Below are 17,636 nucleotides of genomic sequence, written 5' to 3'. Positions count from 1 at the left end.
TCTCCGCACTTACTAGTAGCTTCTTTGATGATTTAAATTCAGCTAATGCGATTGATGGTAGATTATCTCTCAATTTTCTTCCAAACATCATTTCAGATGGAATAAATCCATTCTCTAGTGATGTGTTTCGATATGACAGAAGTGCCATCTCGACGTTGTTCTTATTCTTTTTTATTAAAGTTTTTGCGACTTTTACAGCTACTTCTGCTGCACCATTTGCTTGGTGGAATTGTTGGCTACTTCTTGATGTAGAGAACCCCCATTCTCTTGCAAACTGTTGGAACTCTGATGTTTCAATGCTCCACTGTCGGAACAAACCAGCTGTGGTATACCATATCTAGCAGATGTTGTTTTACAGATGTTTATTATCTCATGTGGGAGTATTTCGAAAAATCTAGAATAGTTATCAGTTATGACGAAATACCATTTTCCTTCAGTTTTAAAAAGGTCCGTTGATATTACTTGCCATGGATAATCCGGAAAATTAGCTGGCAATAAAGGCTCATAATGGTTTGTCGAGTTTTGAATATAGATAGGACAAGATTTTACTTTAGCTTCTACCTCTTGAGAAATTCCTGCCCACCACATCGTTCCCAGAGCACGACGACGAGTTTTAATTATTCCAAAGTGACCAGCGTGCAATTTTTCCAACATCATTGTCATGAGCTCGCATGGAATGATCATACGCCTCCCTCTAAGAAGGATACCATCCACAACAGATAGTTAGTGACGTACTGGGTAGTATAGTTCAACATCACATGATAATGCAGACTTGTGAGGCCAGTCTCCCATTATGTAGTTCTTCAGTTGGTTACAGGTTGGATCATTGTTTTGCGAGTTAGCAACTCGTGTTACGTTCTCATCAGATATGGGAATACCTGCGAGAGTGACCCCATGAATGAAGGCATCGATTTCTTCTTCTAATTCTTTGTCATTTTCTGAAGGTATAGGTTTACGAGATAAAGTATCAGCAATATATGAATTTTTCCCTGGGGAATCTACATTATTGTAATCATAACGCATCATGCGCATTCTAAACCTTTGAAGTCTTGGAGACAGATCATCAAGGTGCTCAGTTTTAAATATTTGTAGAAGTGACTTGTGATCGGTCTCTATGGTATATTGTTTTCCTATCAGAAAACTCTCTAGTCTATCGCTTGCCCAGGTCAGAGCTAGTGCTTCTCTTTCTATGTTTGCATAATTTTGTTCAGCTGGGGTCAATGTCCTTGAGATGTATGCTACAGGTTTCTTATGACCACCTATTTGAAGTAATACAGTCCCCAGTCCTTTGGTGGAAGCGTCACAGGATAGGATTGTAGGTTTATTTGCATCATACATTGTTAAACAGGGGGCTGATTTAAGCAATTCTTTTATTTTCTGGAATTCCTCTTGTTGTGCTGAGCCCCATAGAAATGCTTTGCTTGAACTGACTAAACTTGTAATTGGTTGCATAATTTCACTCCTATTAGGGATAAATTTCGCAAGGAATGTTACAGTACCCATAAGGCGTTGAACTTCCTTGACATCTTTTGGTGCTTCCATTTCTACAATTGCTTTCACCTTGCCTGGATCTGGTGCTACCCCATCTTTCGACAACACAAATCCCAAGAAATTGATTTTCTGCTTACAGAATTCAATTTTGCCCTTATTCAAGGTTATACGTGCTTTATTGATTCTCTCAAGCACTTCTCTTAGACAGGCATCGTGTTCCTCTTTTGTGTTTCCCCATACCAGCACATCATCCCTATGGACTAGGGTATTTTTGCTCCTTCAAGGACTCGTGACATTCTTTTCTGGAATTCCTCTGGTCCAAATGGGGTTAAAAAGATTCTTCGGCTAAATTAAGTTGCCAGAATCCATGATTTGCATCAAGTTTGCTAAAATATGTAGCCCCTCTAATTTCTGCAAGTTGTAACTCTACTGCTGGAATTGGATGGAACTGACGTTTGACACTTCTATTTAACCTTGACAGATCGACACAGATACGGACCCCGTTTCCTCTTTTCTTTATGCTTACTACCATTGGGACACACCATTCAGTCGCATGATCTACGGAAACAATGACACCATTTTTCTGCATTTCTTCCAAAGCTTCCTTTACTTGGTCTCTCAATGGAACTGGAACAGTTCTTGGTACAGAAATACAGCATTTTCATTTATTTCGATTTTGTATTCACCCTCCATATTGCCTAGTCCTTGGAATAATGAGGAGTATTCTGTGACCCAATTTGTCTCAGTGCTTATAGAATAAATTCCTTCTACTAAATATAACCCTTGGCATGCTTTCCTGCTCAGCAACGGGACATCGATCTCTTCAGAGATAAATACATTTTCTGTAATTTCCCTATTTTTATATTTAAGTTTTAGTTTTACTGTACCTAGAATTTTGAATCTTTCTTGCTTTTTTGCACTGAATACTTTATTTGAAGATTCATTCAAAGGTAGTTCATTAAGTACATCATTCATCACTTGGACAGGTACCATTGTTACATCAGCAGCAGTATCCAGTTTGAATGTGGTTCAAGCATTCTGTCTTTGTAGCTCACTTGTAGTTTTTGTGTCCACATATTCCTTTCACCCGCTTTGATTTCATGTACATAAGAGTTTTCGTCACTGTCGGGCTCTGAATCTTGCTGAATGGCATGTACATTTTTATTTTTGGACTTTTTATTTTTGTAACACATCTTACTGTAGTGCCTTTCGTTTTTGCATGTACAACATTTAGCATTTTCTGCAGGACAGTTTGCTAATTTATCATGCCAATCATATCCACATCTAGGGCATTTTTTTATTTTCTCACCTTTACTTAACTGTTGGCAATTTTAGGGTTTCTATGATTTTTTGTAAGACGATTGTTTTCTTATAGCAGACACATTTGGTTCATTGAGGTTTTGTTTTTGACGGATTAGCTCTTCATGTTGTCTTAGACAGGTTACAGCTTTTTGAGAGTAAGTGCAGGATCAAGTTGCAGTTTATCACTTATACTTGTATCTCTCATTGGGATAATCAACACTAATAAAACCATATCATTGTTTAGATTCCCCCAATCACATGTTTTTGATAGACTATGTAGGTCAGTTATAAATTTCTCTGCAGTATCTCTCCCTTGCTTATGATTTAGAAATTTGGCCCTTTCATAGATAACATTTCTACGGGGTATAAAATAATCTTCAGATTGTTTTAATGTCTCAATATATGTAGTTGGAACTGGTGAAATTGATGAGAATATTTCTTCAGCTTTCACCCCTTAATACATCAATTTGTTTTTCATCTACTTTATCAAGGCCACATTCTCGTCTAAATCGTTGAAAGCGGTTTTTCCATTGTGCCCAATCGGATGGAAATTAAAGGATTCGGGTGGTGATAAAGTGAGGTTTATCGCCGGCGATTCTTGAACTGGAACGTTATCAGGCATTTTTTTTCTTTCAATTAATGCTTAACGGTGCTGTTTTCGTACTTTGTACTAACAATCTAACTATTCAGCATTTAACCAACCCTCCAAATTTTACAAGTTTTCTCATCCGTATTTTTACAAATCAGCTGCCACCACGTTTTATTCGTTCTACGGATTAACTCTTTATAGAAGTTTTGACTACTTTATATAGTTTTATTTTAATAAAAACATTATTTTTTGTAAAAATTTATCAGTAATAGTAATAATGCCAGAACACCTCCCATATGTCAATAGTCAAAAAATCTTTTTTCCTTTTTTCATAACTCTGGTAAAGGTAGGTAATATAACACATTGCGTTGATAAAAAAAATATCGTTCTCCCGTTAGTGCTCCTGTGTATATTGAGAAACAGTTCCTGCGTCGAGGAATCTGTTTATTTTATACCAATCCGTCGACGACGGGAATAAAGAAATATTTGAGAACTGCTCAAAACAAAGGAATGAAAGTCCATGTTTTCCGCTAGATCTCGTACTTTGGCGGCGTCTTCTTTTAGTTTATGTTTGTATCCCTCAGAAAAGATTTCATCACTGAATTTCACAGACCCAATCTCTAGGAAATATTTCTTTCTCCTACTCGAATAATCCACTTGTTACAATTATTTTACAATTTCATACAGTATTGAAAAATCCTGCGCGCAATGTCCAGTTCCAGCGTCAGCACGCTCGTCATCAAGCAACAACCACTCGCAGCGCCACCTGGAGGTTTTGAAATGATTGCATTCCGAACTGTCAACATCAATCAAAAGTCACGTTTGGAATATTCCTCTCACACAATCTGCGTATTTTTAACGAACGAAGCTGCTATGTCGCAACCATTCCAAGGAAAACGACTCGCTAAGTTAAATAATTCCATTCAATCTGGTTATTTTTCGCGACTTTCCTGTAGACTTGCCTGCCATTTTCTTCGTTCCTCATTCAAAAATACTACACTATTTTTCACGAACAACATCGACACTCACAGTTGATAAATTTGAATTGGCTTCTTTATCGGCTTGTTTAAGTTAAAAACTCCATCTGTTTCATGGGTTTTCCAGCACAAACTTGTCGAAACACGATTTCACCGCTTCAAGTCGATGCTTCAAGGAACGAATAATGGTGCGCTTATAGATGGCCCCATTCACAGCGAATAAATCTTTTCATTCGATTACATACGACCGATGGGTCGTATTGGGTAGCCTTTAATGCTCATCTAATGGAAACATGTACAGACCGTGAGACACTTCAAACTCGCAATGCTGCGGTGATGGTGGCGGATTTCGAGTTGTCTGTGAACAACGCTTCTCGCGCAGCCACAACCAGGACGAAGTGTCCACTGCGAAGCTACAATGAGTTTTCTCCCAGAATAAGGAATCTTATTCAGAAGAGAAATCGGACTCTTAAGGTTGTGGCTAGCAGAATGGCAACCAGGTGAAACTGGTCACCTCTGACTACCGAAACAAGAGGTGGAGCGAGTGTTTGCAATCGCTCGAACCTGGTGATGATGAGTTCTGGCGAATCACCCGCAGGTTTGAAGCGAGGAAGACCGCTCCCTCCCCTCTTCACGGACAGCGCGGCATCTGCTACTCCCATGCCGAGAAGGCGTTGGCCTTTGCAGATACAATGGTGAATCAATTCCAACTTAACGTTAACCCGGACGATGATATCTTCCATGATATCCGGCTGGAACGTCGGGTTCGACGCATCATTGGGGAAAATGATGACGACGTGATTCGTCCAGCTTCGGTGAAGAACTGAGGGGGTATATTAGGACCTCCAAATCCAAGAAGGCTTCGGGAGTTGATTCAATCAACAATAAGTTGTTGAAGCAGCTTCCCAAGAACTTCATTAGATATCTGTTGGATACAATTAACAACCCGATTGCCCTCAGATACCTCCTTCGAAAATGGCAGCATGCCGTGTTTATCATGAACCCGAAACAGGGCCAGAACCCGCTGTTTCCCCAGAATCACCCTTCGATTAGTCTGCTGTGCTCAACGGCTAAGTTGGCTGAACGTGTCGTGCTACAAAGGCTGACCGAAGAAGTTGAAGACCGAAATGTTCTGTCTGATGAACAAATCGGCTTCAGGAGGACACACTCCACAGAGCTGCAGGCCCTGAGACTGGTCGAAAATTCTACCTCAGAGCTGAATAACAGGACATTTCAAAGGCCTTCTACCGAGTCTGATACGAAAGTCTTCTGCACAAACTGCTCAATTTTGATCTGCCTCGAGGTCTGGTCCGGTGGATTAAGACCTTTCTGTAAGGCAAAACATTTCAGATTCGAGTTGAAGGAACTCTGTCCCCCGTCAGGGAAATCCAAGTCGGAGTGTCTCAGGAAGCTGTGGTGTCCCCATTACTGTACAGTCTTTACGTGAGCAACCTTCCCAGGCTCAATCACGTAAAGGTTTCCCTTTACGTTGATGATACGGCTCGCCTCCCTTCTTCCATGCGTCGGGCGTTGGCGGTTGTTTACATGCAACGTGCATTGGACGACCTCGAAGGCTGGTATCTCGAGTGGAAGATTCGGGTGAATTCAGATAAAACTCAGAAGATAGACTTGGGGAGACGTCACGTCTTCCCAGACTCCTAGACACGAGGGTAGCGATCGAATGACAGCCACGAGTCAAGTATCTAGGTCTTTTCATATATCGTCGACGGGGTACGTCACACTGAAAACATCAAGTCAAAGCTCAACCTCATGAACAAGGTTTTATTGTACAACAAGTTGTTCAAGCCTGTCAGTATGTATGCTTCAGGCGCTCTGACAAATCTTTCCTCTCTGGAAGAATTGCAAAACAAGTCCCTAGGATGCTGGTGAATGCTCCATGTCAACTATACAGCAGTCCATCCAGTCGAAAAATCAGAGAATTTTCAAATCAGCTAAATTTATGATAACACATCAGTTAGGGAAGATTTAGACTACACTATAGACGACCCAACTCGATTTGTTCATCTAACACCCCAGTCAGGGAGGGGGTGCACAAGACCAGGGCTGCTTAGAGATTATTAATCTGTATGTCGCGACCAAACACTTTGAGTTTTGAACCATTCGTCCTCCTGACGAACCTCAGTTGAAAGGATAAGGGAATAATTTCCAACCTGAATGAAATGACGACGACGAACATACCCCAACTGTGGTTCCTCCATCAATATTGGAGACATCCAGCCAATGACGTCCCATTCTGAATCCCAACGAATAACATCAATATCCAACACCATACGCTATTCTACAACCCCAATCTACCTCTCCACGGATCCAACATACAATTAACCCCCCAATTGAATCTTCATCAGACACACCACCGGCCAAGTCAGAGCCGGCTCACCACGTAAAATCGTATGGGGTTTTGGGATAACGTGAAATAATTTCTATTTTATGCTATTTCTCTCCTCTATTGTGAATTTGCGGATGGCAATACACAATTCGTAATTTGTATATACTTACTAGGGCTCCAAAAAAATAAATAAATATTAATTTTCATTTGATACTCTTGTAATTAACAATATCTTAAAATAATGTCTTTAGAGAATCGGGAAAAATGATTTGAGTGCTAGGTCATTGTGGAACCCAGATACAAAGAGACTGTAGATGAATTAGCAAAAAATACTGGCAACCGAACCATACAGAAGGTCCACCGGTCCGGGAGATTATCAATTGAATGAAACCAGGGAATTTTCCACCTGGTATAATTTTTAGAGTGAATCTGAATCCAGATTGGATAGTATACGACCAAAAATTATGAAATGGCTAATACATTCGAAACTAACAAGCCAAAAACAAGTCATGAGAAAGAATGGTTGGCTTTCTACTTCTCCATTTCTGTACAAGAAATGTGGGTTTCGAGAGGACTTTCTTTCTTCCCTCAGAAGTTTACCACATTTTTTTAATGGAAATGGGGAAGTAAAAAGGCGAAACCTTCATTTGCCAAAAATTATTCTCTTCTAAAAATATACCCGTTTCAAATTGTCTCGATACGGTTGAGAAAAATTTGACACTACACATCTCATTTCAGGAAAATAACAACGCTGTGTGCTTTGTCTAATTCCTCTGCCGTGAAACACATCTTATGGACTGACGAAAATTTAATGAAAATAGTAGTCAAGCACGAAATCGATGACGTACAATAAAATAATAAAACAAAAGTTATGACAAGAATTCTATTAAAAATTTTAGACGACTCAACACTTACATTTGTTTCCAATTCTCCTTTCGGATTCTCCACTAGTACCATACTTAATTTACTATCCTGACTATTTCTATAACAACTTTCTGCTGTTCCAGTTTATCGATTTCGCTGAGGAAAGGAAAGTTTCTGTCGACATAAATATCTGAGTTTATGATTACTTTTTTCAAAGATTTGGATTCAAATAGTACTTCCAAAAGTTCATCAGAGAGTTGCGTCTTATCAATAAACAGTACCTGAAAATTAAAATAACAATATACTCATAAAATGATAACACAAAATCATATTGAAAACACGTGTCCCACACCAAATCCAAATATCATCATCATAAGGAGTTTCAATAATCTCCTGATGATGCTGACATGGATATCGAAACACGCCTTGGAAAACGGTATTTTTGGTCTGATTTTTTTTTGTAGGTCTACAGAAAACTCCTCGATGACAAATTATTTCCATCTTCAAAAGAAGCCCTAGTACTCGTAAGCAGCCAGGGAGGGTGCCAGTAATTTATAAACAAACACCTGGAAGTACACAATAGAGGGAAAAGGGATCCGGGTACACTTTGCTTGATTCAAAATAACAAATCTAACACTGTAGGCTGGAGAAATTCAGAACTGAATGTCCCCAAAAGAATATTTTTTGCATTTGCTAATTTTTCAAACACTGTAGGCTGGAGAAATTTAGAACTGGATGTACCCAAAAGATTATTTTTTTCATTTGCTAATTTTTCTAACACTGTAGGCTGGAGAAGTTCAGAACTGGATTTCCCCAAAAGACCATTTTTGCATTTGCTAATTTTTCTAACAGTGTAGGCTGGAGAAGTTCAGAACTGGATATCCCCAACAGATTATTTTTTGCATTTGCTAATTTTTCTAACACTGAGGGCTGGAGAAAATTAGAACTGGATGTCCCCAACAGATTATTTTTTGCATTTGCTGATTTTTCTAACAGTGTAGGCTGGAGAAGTTCAGAACTGGATGTCCCCAAAAGACTACTTTTCGCATTTGTTACTTTTGCTAACACTATAGGCTGGAGAAATTCAAAACTAGATGTCCCCAAAAGACTATTTTTGGCATTTGCTAATTTTTCTAACAGTGTAGGCTGGATAAGTTCAGAACTGGATGTCCCCAAAAGACTATTTTTTGCATTTGCTAATTTTTCTAACAGTGTAGGCTGGATAAGTTCAGAACTGGATGTCCCCAAAAGACCATTTTTTGCATTTGCTAATTTTTCTAACAGTGTAGGCTGGAGAAGTTCAGAACTGGATGTCCCCAAAAGACTATTTTTCGCATTTGTTACTTTTGATGACACTATAGGCTGGAGAAATTCAAAACTGGATGTCCCCAAAAGACTATTTTTGGCATTTGCTAATTTTTCTAACAGTGTAGGCTGGATAAGTTCAGAACTGGATGTCCCTAAAAGACTATTTTTGCATTTGCTAATTTTTCTAACACTGTGGGCTGGAGAAATTTAGAACTGGCTGTCCCCAAAAGACTATTTTTGCATTTGCTAATTTTTCTAACACTGTAGGCTGGAGAAATTCAAAACTGGATGTCCCCAAAAGACTATTTTTCGCATTTGTTACTTTTGATAACACTATAGGCTGGAGAAATTCAAAACTGGATGTCCCCAAAAGACTATTTTTGACATTTGCTGATTTTTCTAACAGTGTAGGCTGGATAAGTTCAGAACTGGATGTCCCCAGAAGATTATTTTTTGCATTTGCTAATTTTTCTAACACTGTAGGCTGGAGAAGTTCAGAACTGGATGTCCCCAAAAGACTATTTTTGCATTTGCTAATTTTTCTCACACTGTAGGCTGGAGAAATTCAAAACTGGATGTCCCCAAAAGACTATTTTTGGCATTTGCTAATTTTTCTAACAGTGTAGGCTGGATAAGTTCAGAACTGGATGTCCCCAAAAGATTATTTTTTGCATTTGCTAATTTTTCTAACACTGTAGGCTGGAGAAATTTAGAACAGGATGTCCTCAACAGATTAGTTTTTGCATTTGCTGATTTTTCTAACAGTGTAGGCTAGAGAAGTTCAGAACTGGATGTCCCCAAAATACTATTTTTCGCATTTGTTACGTTTTCTAACACTGTAGGCTGGAGAAGTTCAGAACTGGATGTCCCCAAAAGACTATTTTTCGCATTTGCTATTTTTTCTAACACTGTAGGCTGGAGAAATTCAAAACTGGATGTCCCCAAATGACTATTTTTTGCATTTGCTAATTTTTCTAACACTGTAGGCTGCAGAAATTCAAAACTGAATGTCCCCAAAAGACTATCTTTTAGCATTTGCTAATTTTTCTAACACTGTAGGCTGGTTAAATTCAGAACTGTATGTCCTCAAAGACCATTTTTTGCATTTGCTAATTTTTCTAACACTGTAGGCTGGAGAAATTCAGAACTGGATGTCCCCAAAAGATTATTTTCTGCATTTGCTAATTTTTCTAACACAAGGCTGGAGAAATTTAGAACTGGATGTCCCCAAAAGACTATTTTTGCATTTGCTAATTTTTCTAACACTGTAGGCTGGAGAAATTCAAAACTGGATGTCCCCAAAAGACTATTTTTGGCATTTGCTAATTTTTCTAACAGTGTAGGCTGGATAAGTTCAGAACTGGATGTCCCCAAAAGATTATTTTTTGCATTTCCTAATTTTTCTAACACTGTAGGCTGGAGAAGTTCAGAACTGGATGTCCCCAAAAGACTATTTTTGCTTTGCTAATTTTTCTAACACTGTAGGCTGGAGAAATTCAAAACTGGATGTCCCCAAAAGACTATTTTTGGCATTTGCTAATTTTTCTAACAGTGTAGGCTGGATAAGTTCAGAACTGGATGTCCCCAAAAGATTATTTTTTGCATTTGCTAATTTTTCTAACACTGTATGCTGGAGAAATTCAGAACTGGATGTCCCCAACAGATTATTTTTTGCATTTGCTGATTTTTCTAACAGTGTAGGCTAGAGAAGTTCAGAACTGGATGTCCCCAAAAGACTATTTTTCGCATTTGTTACGTTTTCTAACACTGTAGGCTGGAGAAGTTCAGAACTGGATGTCCCCAAAAGACTATTTTTCGCATTTGCTATTTTTTCTAACACTGTAGGCTGGAGAAATTCAAAACTGGATGTCCCCAAATGACTATTTTTTGCATTTGCTAATTTTCCTAACACTGTAGGCTGCAGAAATTCAAAACTGAATGTCCCCAAAAGACTATCTTTTGGCATTTGCTAATTTTTCTAACACTGTAGGCTGGTTAAATTCAGAACTGTATGTCCCCAAAGACCAATTTTTGCATTTGCTAATTTTTCTAACACTGTAGGCTGGAGAAATTCAGAACTGGATGTCCCCAAAAGATTATTTTCTGCATTTGCTAATTTTTCTAACACTAGGCTGGAGAAATTCAGAACTGGATGTACCCAAAAGACTATTTTCTGCATTTGCTAATTTTTTTAACACTAGGCTGGAGAAATTCAGAACTGGGTATTCCCAAAAGACTATTGTATGCATTTGATGATTTTCCTAACACTGTAGGCCGGAGAAGTTCAGAACTGGATTTTCCCAAAAGACTATTTTTGGAATTTGCAAATTGTTTGCATTTGCTGATTTTTTAGGGAGGATTGGTATGTAGAAAATGATCTGGTAGATTCTGAACTGAGTGGAAAGGAGAATGTATTTTCTGAATGGGGTATGCAGTTAAAGCACCTGGTACACATTTCATAAGGTAACACGTTTCTTTGAACAAATACGGCTCCTGATAAATTAGTTAAGGCTTTCGCGGCCAAGATTTTCAGTGATGATTCACCGATGAGTCATCGGTGTTGAAGTTCTACAAATAGTACTTCCTACTAAAATTTTCATGATAACTGAAGCAATAAAAAAATATTATAGTTTTTCCTCCTAAACTAACCAAACTCTTTCTATTTCTCACAACATCAATTTTTTTGAGAATATTTGCGTGTCTTCTACGCCATCATTTCAAATGAAAATGGTCATTTGTATCATACCGGTGGAAAAAAAATATTATGTGCAATAAAACAGTCTGAAAATATACAGGGTTCTATTTAGAATTCTTGACTTGGATTCAACGATTAAACCGGCATAGGTATTAAATTTTTCATAGTTAGGAATATTGGCTCCAAACACGTGGTGAGGTTTTGTGAATCTTTCAATGTGAAAATGAAAATAAATTTAATAAGAAACTTTTGATATGGTTTTTTATCAAATATCCTCCAGTTCCATTCAATGTTTCGATAAGTACATACATGGTTTCAAAGACCGCACTGAAACGTTACAAAAACTGATCTTTTGAATCATTTCGAGAAATGAATTTGAGTTAGGACATTTCTAGTATCTACAACTTTTCTCAAACTTCTTAGGTACCTACCTAAGGGCAAACGATTCAGAAATCAGATACCAAAAAAGTTTAGTGGGGCAGTGTATAAGTTTGGCTCACCTGTAGTTTGGGAAAGCGTCGTAGCAGAGCTGGATCGAAGGCAGCTTCAGGCAGACGAGGTAAGGTTCTGTAAGAAGTTAGACATATCCTTCTCACTGAAGGGTTTAGACTTTCCAATACATGATTGACAGAACAGGGAAACAGTTCTGGAGCACAACCTATGCTGAAAGTATCGAGATTTGATAAGCATTTTATCAGCTGAACTACTAACTCGTTCCTCAAGTGCCAAATAGAACTGTAAATAAAAATGTGAAAGTGATATCTTCTTATTGTACTAAAATTTCATAATAGTAGGCACTAAATGCTCAGAAATATTACTGCTTCGATACGCCAACATTGTTGTCAGGTTGTGATTCTCGGTCGGTAGCCGAGCGGTTCGACGTGGGTGCTTTGTTCACTCAGTCAATCGGCCGATATGTGAGTCGATGGTTCAAGCCGCAGGCAGAACGCTAGATTTTCATTCGCTATAGTCCAAGCCGTGTTAAGAATCACACGTTAAAAGGTAAGGCCTGGTTAGTTCTTAGCTCGTACAAGTTTCGACTTCAGAGGGTTGTCGTTCGTAGGGGTGGGATAGCTAGTTAACGGAAACAACATATCCTTTTTTAAAGATATTTCATAATTTTCTAGTCAAATCATACACACGCAGCTAAATGGTCATAGAATAACGGACAACGTGTTTTATTCATCAAAGAAACTTCCTGTTAATAAAATTCATTCAACAGCATCAATGTTTAATGAATGAATATAAAAAATTTGAATTATATTCTGCGACTAAAATTCATAAATGGCAACGTTGCGTACACAGAGATGTTTGTGGAGCGCAAAAAATAACAACATATTGAATTTGCCCTACGATAGAGAGAGATATGAATATTGGCACATCAGCTGAGAGCGGTTGTAACATTCGTTGAATGATATGTAGAGAAATTTTTTTTTGCTTTGATCTGTTATCATTATTTAGTTATAAAGATTTAGGTCTGTTTCAACACTGATGACAGTTTTGAAATTTTTGTTATAAAAACTCTTAAAATTAAAATATCCTTTTCAATAACATAATAATTAATGGTATTTTTATTTAATACCTACCCTAAATAAATATAAACGAGGAATAATACACTCTATAAAGATTTAATCGATTCCTAAGAATGTAATGGACGTCACAATATCAGGTACGTACATTTCTAGTAGAAGGATTAACAGTAAATAAAAAGAAATTTTATATCAGATAAAAACCAAGCAATTTGTTCAAGGACTGAAATAAGGGAAACTTCATTATGAACTATAGTCCGTTCATAATTTGTTGATAGCTCACTGCAAGTTTGACCCTCATTAGAGAACTGAAATACAGAGAGGACAGCTAATATGATATAATAACAAAAACCAAACTAAAACTGGCAGTTTAAGATGTTTTCGACTAACCCACCTTGTATCTGAAGAAATACAATCCAGCTATAAAACTTTTAATCCGATTATGTAGGTATTTTGAGTGGAAATGAGTGACCAGTGTCGTAGAGTATATGATTAAAACATTAGTTACTTTAAATAAATAAATATATTAATATTCTTAAACTGTAGGTACTGTAAACTGTATTTTTATTTTTAAAAAATTTCTTTATTTTATTCAAAAATAATAAGTTACTTGCAATTTGTAAAAGATACATTTATTTAATTAATACCTATTTTTAAATGATATAAACTACGATTACTTACAAAACTATTCAAATTCAAAATAAACAGGATCATCTTCGGAATCCGAGTCGTCTTGCAGGTTAATAATTAGCGGTTTTGTCTCTACAGTCGCATCAATTATATTGTCAGGATCCCACATTTTTTGTTCTTCTTCTATTGCATGTCTTACTGCATCTCGCCAATTTTGTTCTGTAATATGTTGTAAAGACTCGTATAACAATTCACGTACAGCTTGTATTTTATATGACGTATTTTTTCTAGCCACATAGCTTTTCATTTGTGCCCAAATGAGTTCAATTGGATTTAATTCGCAGTGGTAGGGTGGAAGTCTAAGGACTGTGATGTTTCGTCTTTCCGCTATTTTGTCAACTACGTATTTCTTGCACTTAGATTTGTGTTGCCGGGCAATTTTTAAAAGTTCTACTTCAACCATTCCATCTTCGTAAGGCAGGGACTTATTCCGCAGCCAGTCAATGATATCCTGTTTCTTCCACGCAGTCGTTGGAAGTCTTTCAACTAGTCGTGAATGATAAGGTGCATTATCTAATACTATAATTGAGTTTGGTGGTATATGTTCAATCATCTGCTCAAAATACTCTTCGAAAACATCAGCTGTCATCTCCTCGTGATAGTCTTTTGTGCTTTTGGATTCAAATTCCAACAAACCATGCTTAGCAAATCCTTTTTCACTGCCAATGTGAGAAACTATTAATCTACTGCCTTCACCAGAGGGTGGGGAAATACCAGTAGACCAACCTTCCATAAAGGCTTGCCTGGAGCTTGATATATATTTATCTGTCCAAATTTTTGTGAAAGTATGACCTGCGTTTACCCACGTTTCGTCCTGATAGTAAATTGGTCTTCCTTCAGCCCGAAATGTTCGTATAGATCTTAGATACTTTCTTCCCCAACATATTATCTCTTCCCGGTCAATCAAAAGTGATTTTCGGTCTGATTTCTCCCACCGGAAATTTAATTCTTTTAAAACTTGCCACAATTTGGTTCGTCCGACATGAGGCAAATCCGGGTCGTCTCTAACTTCTTGTAAAATTTTGTTTAAGTTGGGTATTTCTTTTTTGTAAAAAAATTCGTGAATTTTCCTTCGAATACCATTTTTGGCAAATTCATCAATTTCAATAGGTTTTCTCCCCCTCTTTAAGTATTCGTTTGTATTTGGGTTAGCTATACCTTTTCTTTTCTTTCTGATAGGAACCTATATATTGTTGACTCCCCTACGCCCGTCATGTTGGCACAACTCTTGATTATGTTCTGAACAGTGTTTGTGGGATTCTGAGAAACCAGAGCATCGTGAACGTTCAAAACAATAGTCTTCTCTCTTGGTGAATAGACAGACTTACTGACTGTACGCAACAGTACCGGTGTAAAACTTGATGATGTTGATGATGATGACGAAGCCATCGCAAGCAATCAAACAAAACAAGCAGGAACGAAAGGTACGTATATGTTTGTAGGAATATGAAAAAAAGTTACTCACGCACTGCACAAAATTCGCAAAATAAATATTAGAGACGTTAATTACTGCCGTAGACGCCGAAACACCAACGAGCCGTAAATTAAATGCGATTAAAAAATGTACTAAACCAAAAATTATTTTCGTTCGTAACAACTTCACCCTTTCAAGGCCAGTTTCGAATATAAACTGAAGCTTTATATTTAATGAATAAACACCTCAGGAACCTCCGCCTATGATTTTACGACTTTTACGACCGTTTTATGACTTGGGCCCTCATTTTGTGCTATCGACAAATTATGAACGGACTATAGTTAAATTTTATGCTGTGAACTGTGAGCAATATGGAATGTGGAAGCAGTCAAAGCAAACGCAGATGTCCAAAGTTATTTGAAGAAGAAATAGTATATTATATACCTAGGGTGAGAAGTGAGCTATGATTTACCGAGCATTTTTATATCCTGAGGCGCATAGCGCCGAGGTATATATAGCCGAGGTATATATAGAATTTTTTTCACTACTAACATTGATATATTAACAATTTTAATTTTGGTATTAGTAATTTTCTAACAATTTGTTGATTATATCGGAATATCAAGTAGAGTGGAGCGTGTTTCTAATCAGACTGGCTTTATTTATGTAAAAATTTGGCATGTGTCAAATTTTGATATGAATCTAGGAAATATATCATTGCATTTTTGATATATATATATCAATATTGTTCCCCTTCTCTCATCGCTTCTGTATGTTCAGAACTTAGAATTTCTCAATTCTGCATTATAGTGAGAAAAAAGTTTCCTTGGTTATATGATAACCCAAGGCAGTTATGAATTGTTGCATGTCAAATTGAAACGGTACAGTTTCCATGTTGAATACGCGATGTCGATGATAAGGGCGCAACATCTACTTGCCATGAAAACGTTTGCCGGCGTTTCCATGACAACCAAACACTGTACAATGATTATTATTGCTGTCAGTTTGCCAAATGCGGTTTTAATTCAAATTTAGATGTCATTTTGAAGAAGTTAAAAGATCTATATAAGTAAAACGTCAATATAATTAATTGAAAAATGGGTGAAAATTCAAGTGACGATGATTTAGAGATGATGTGTACCCCGCCTGAAGTTAAAATTATAGAATTGTTCTCATTATTTACCTAGGTGTTTTTTTATTATCATTATTTACCAAGGGTGAGAAATATTAATTCTCGCTAGGGGAATGGAGTAAATAATAGCAATTTCTCAGGTTAGTAGTGAAAAAAAACCATTATATACAATGTATATTGCAGTGATTTAATCAAAGTGTTGACAGAATTCTTAAAACCTTTTAAGAAAATGTGGGTAAATGTGATAATATACCTGAAGACATTGAAACTAGAGGAAGAAAACAAATTCAGCTTGATAACTGCACCGAATATGCTATTTGTAAGAAATTCTGTTTGAAAATCTGTTTAAAATCTGTTTTTCCGTTAATCAGCTGTCGCCCACATACGAACTACAACTCTCAGAAGTTGAGAAACTTGTGCGAGCTAAGGACTAAAGAGGTCTTACCTTTTAACGTGTGATTCCTAACACGGTTGCAGAATCATCCCAACTTCAACCAGATGAATTCTCTAGAGAAAAATATCTGGTCGAGGAAGGAATCGAACCCACGGTCTTCCGATCGTGAGTCGGGCGCACTACCACCGCGGCCAATTCCACAATTCTAGTTGTTGTTTTTCCGAAATAAAATCAAAACCTTGAAAAAAGTCGCAGCCGAAATAAGTTTCGATGAATCGATACCCTCAACCTTATTATGTCAATGTATTCAGGTAATTATTAAAAGTTCCGCCATTTTGTAGTAATTGAAGATATGGACATTATATTCAGGAGTTCTGAAGCATTTGTCAGGAGCTTCAAAAAGATGTATCACAAGATCCCCCCTTTCTATTTAATTTTTTTCCAGATGACGCCCAGTTGCCATCTTGAAATTTTAATTTGTCAATTTCACTTCAAAATAAAGTATTCATGCATTAATTTCGTTATCACAAATTTCAATTTGACTTGACCCATTCAAAAATAAACGGGGGGGGGACTTAAATAAATGCACTGTACACATGAGAATTTAGCGGTATTGAAAACAATTTTAAATTAAACTGTTCAAACTTACTCTGGTATACTCGACTGCTCAGTGGGTGCTTCGCCTCCAGAAGAAACCTCAAAAAGGAACAATTGCTTCAAGTTGTTGTTGACTGCTAAATGTTTCAAGAACTCGATAAACTCTTTCAAGCAGTCTTCTGATGAAGTTTTCAAAATCACGCATGCTTTTTTAACAGTTCTGCCGAATACGCCACTTAGAAACCTACCACTGTCAAGTTTATCAGGTACGAACCAGAACTTCAGCTTATTCCAAAACCTGAAAAAA

The sequence above is a fragment of the Leptinotarsa decemlineata genome, unplaced genomic scaffold (assembly GCF_025532065.1).
Source record: "Leptinotarsa decemlineata unplaced genomic scaffold, Ldec_3_MD MMD2_tig00078422_RagTag_RagTag, whole genome shotgun sequence".
In the NCBI taxonomy this organism is placed as follows: domain Eukaryota; kingdom Metazoa; phylum Arthropoda; class Insecta; order Coleoptera; family Chrysomelidae; genus Leptinotarsa; species Leptinotarsa decemlineata.
This window is presented reverse-complemented; position numbering follows the sequence as displayed.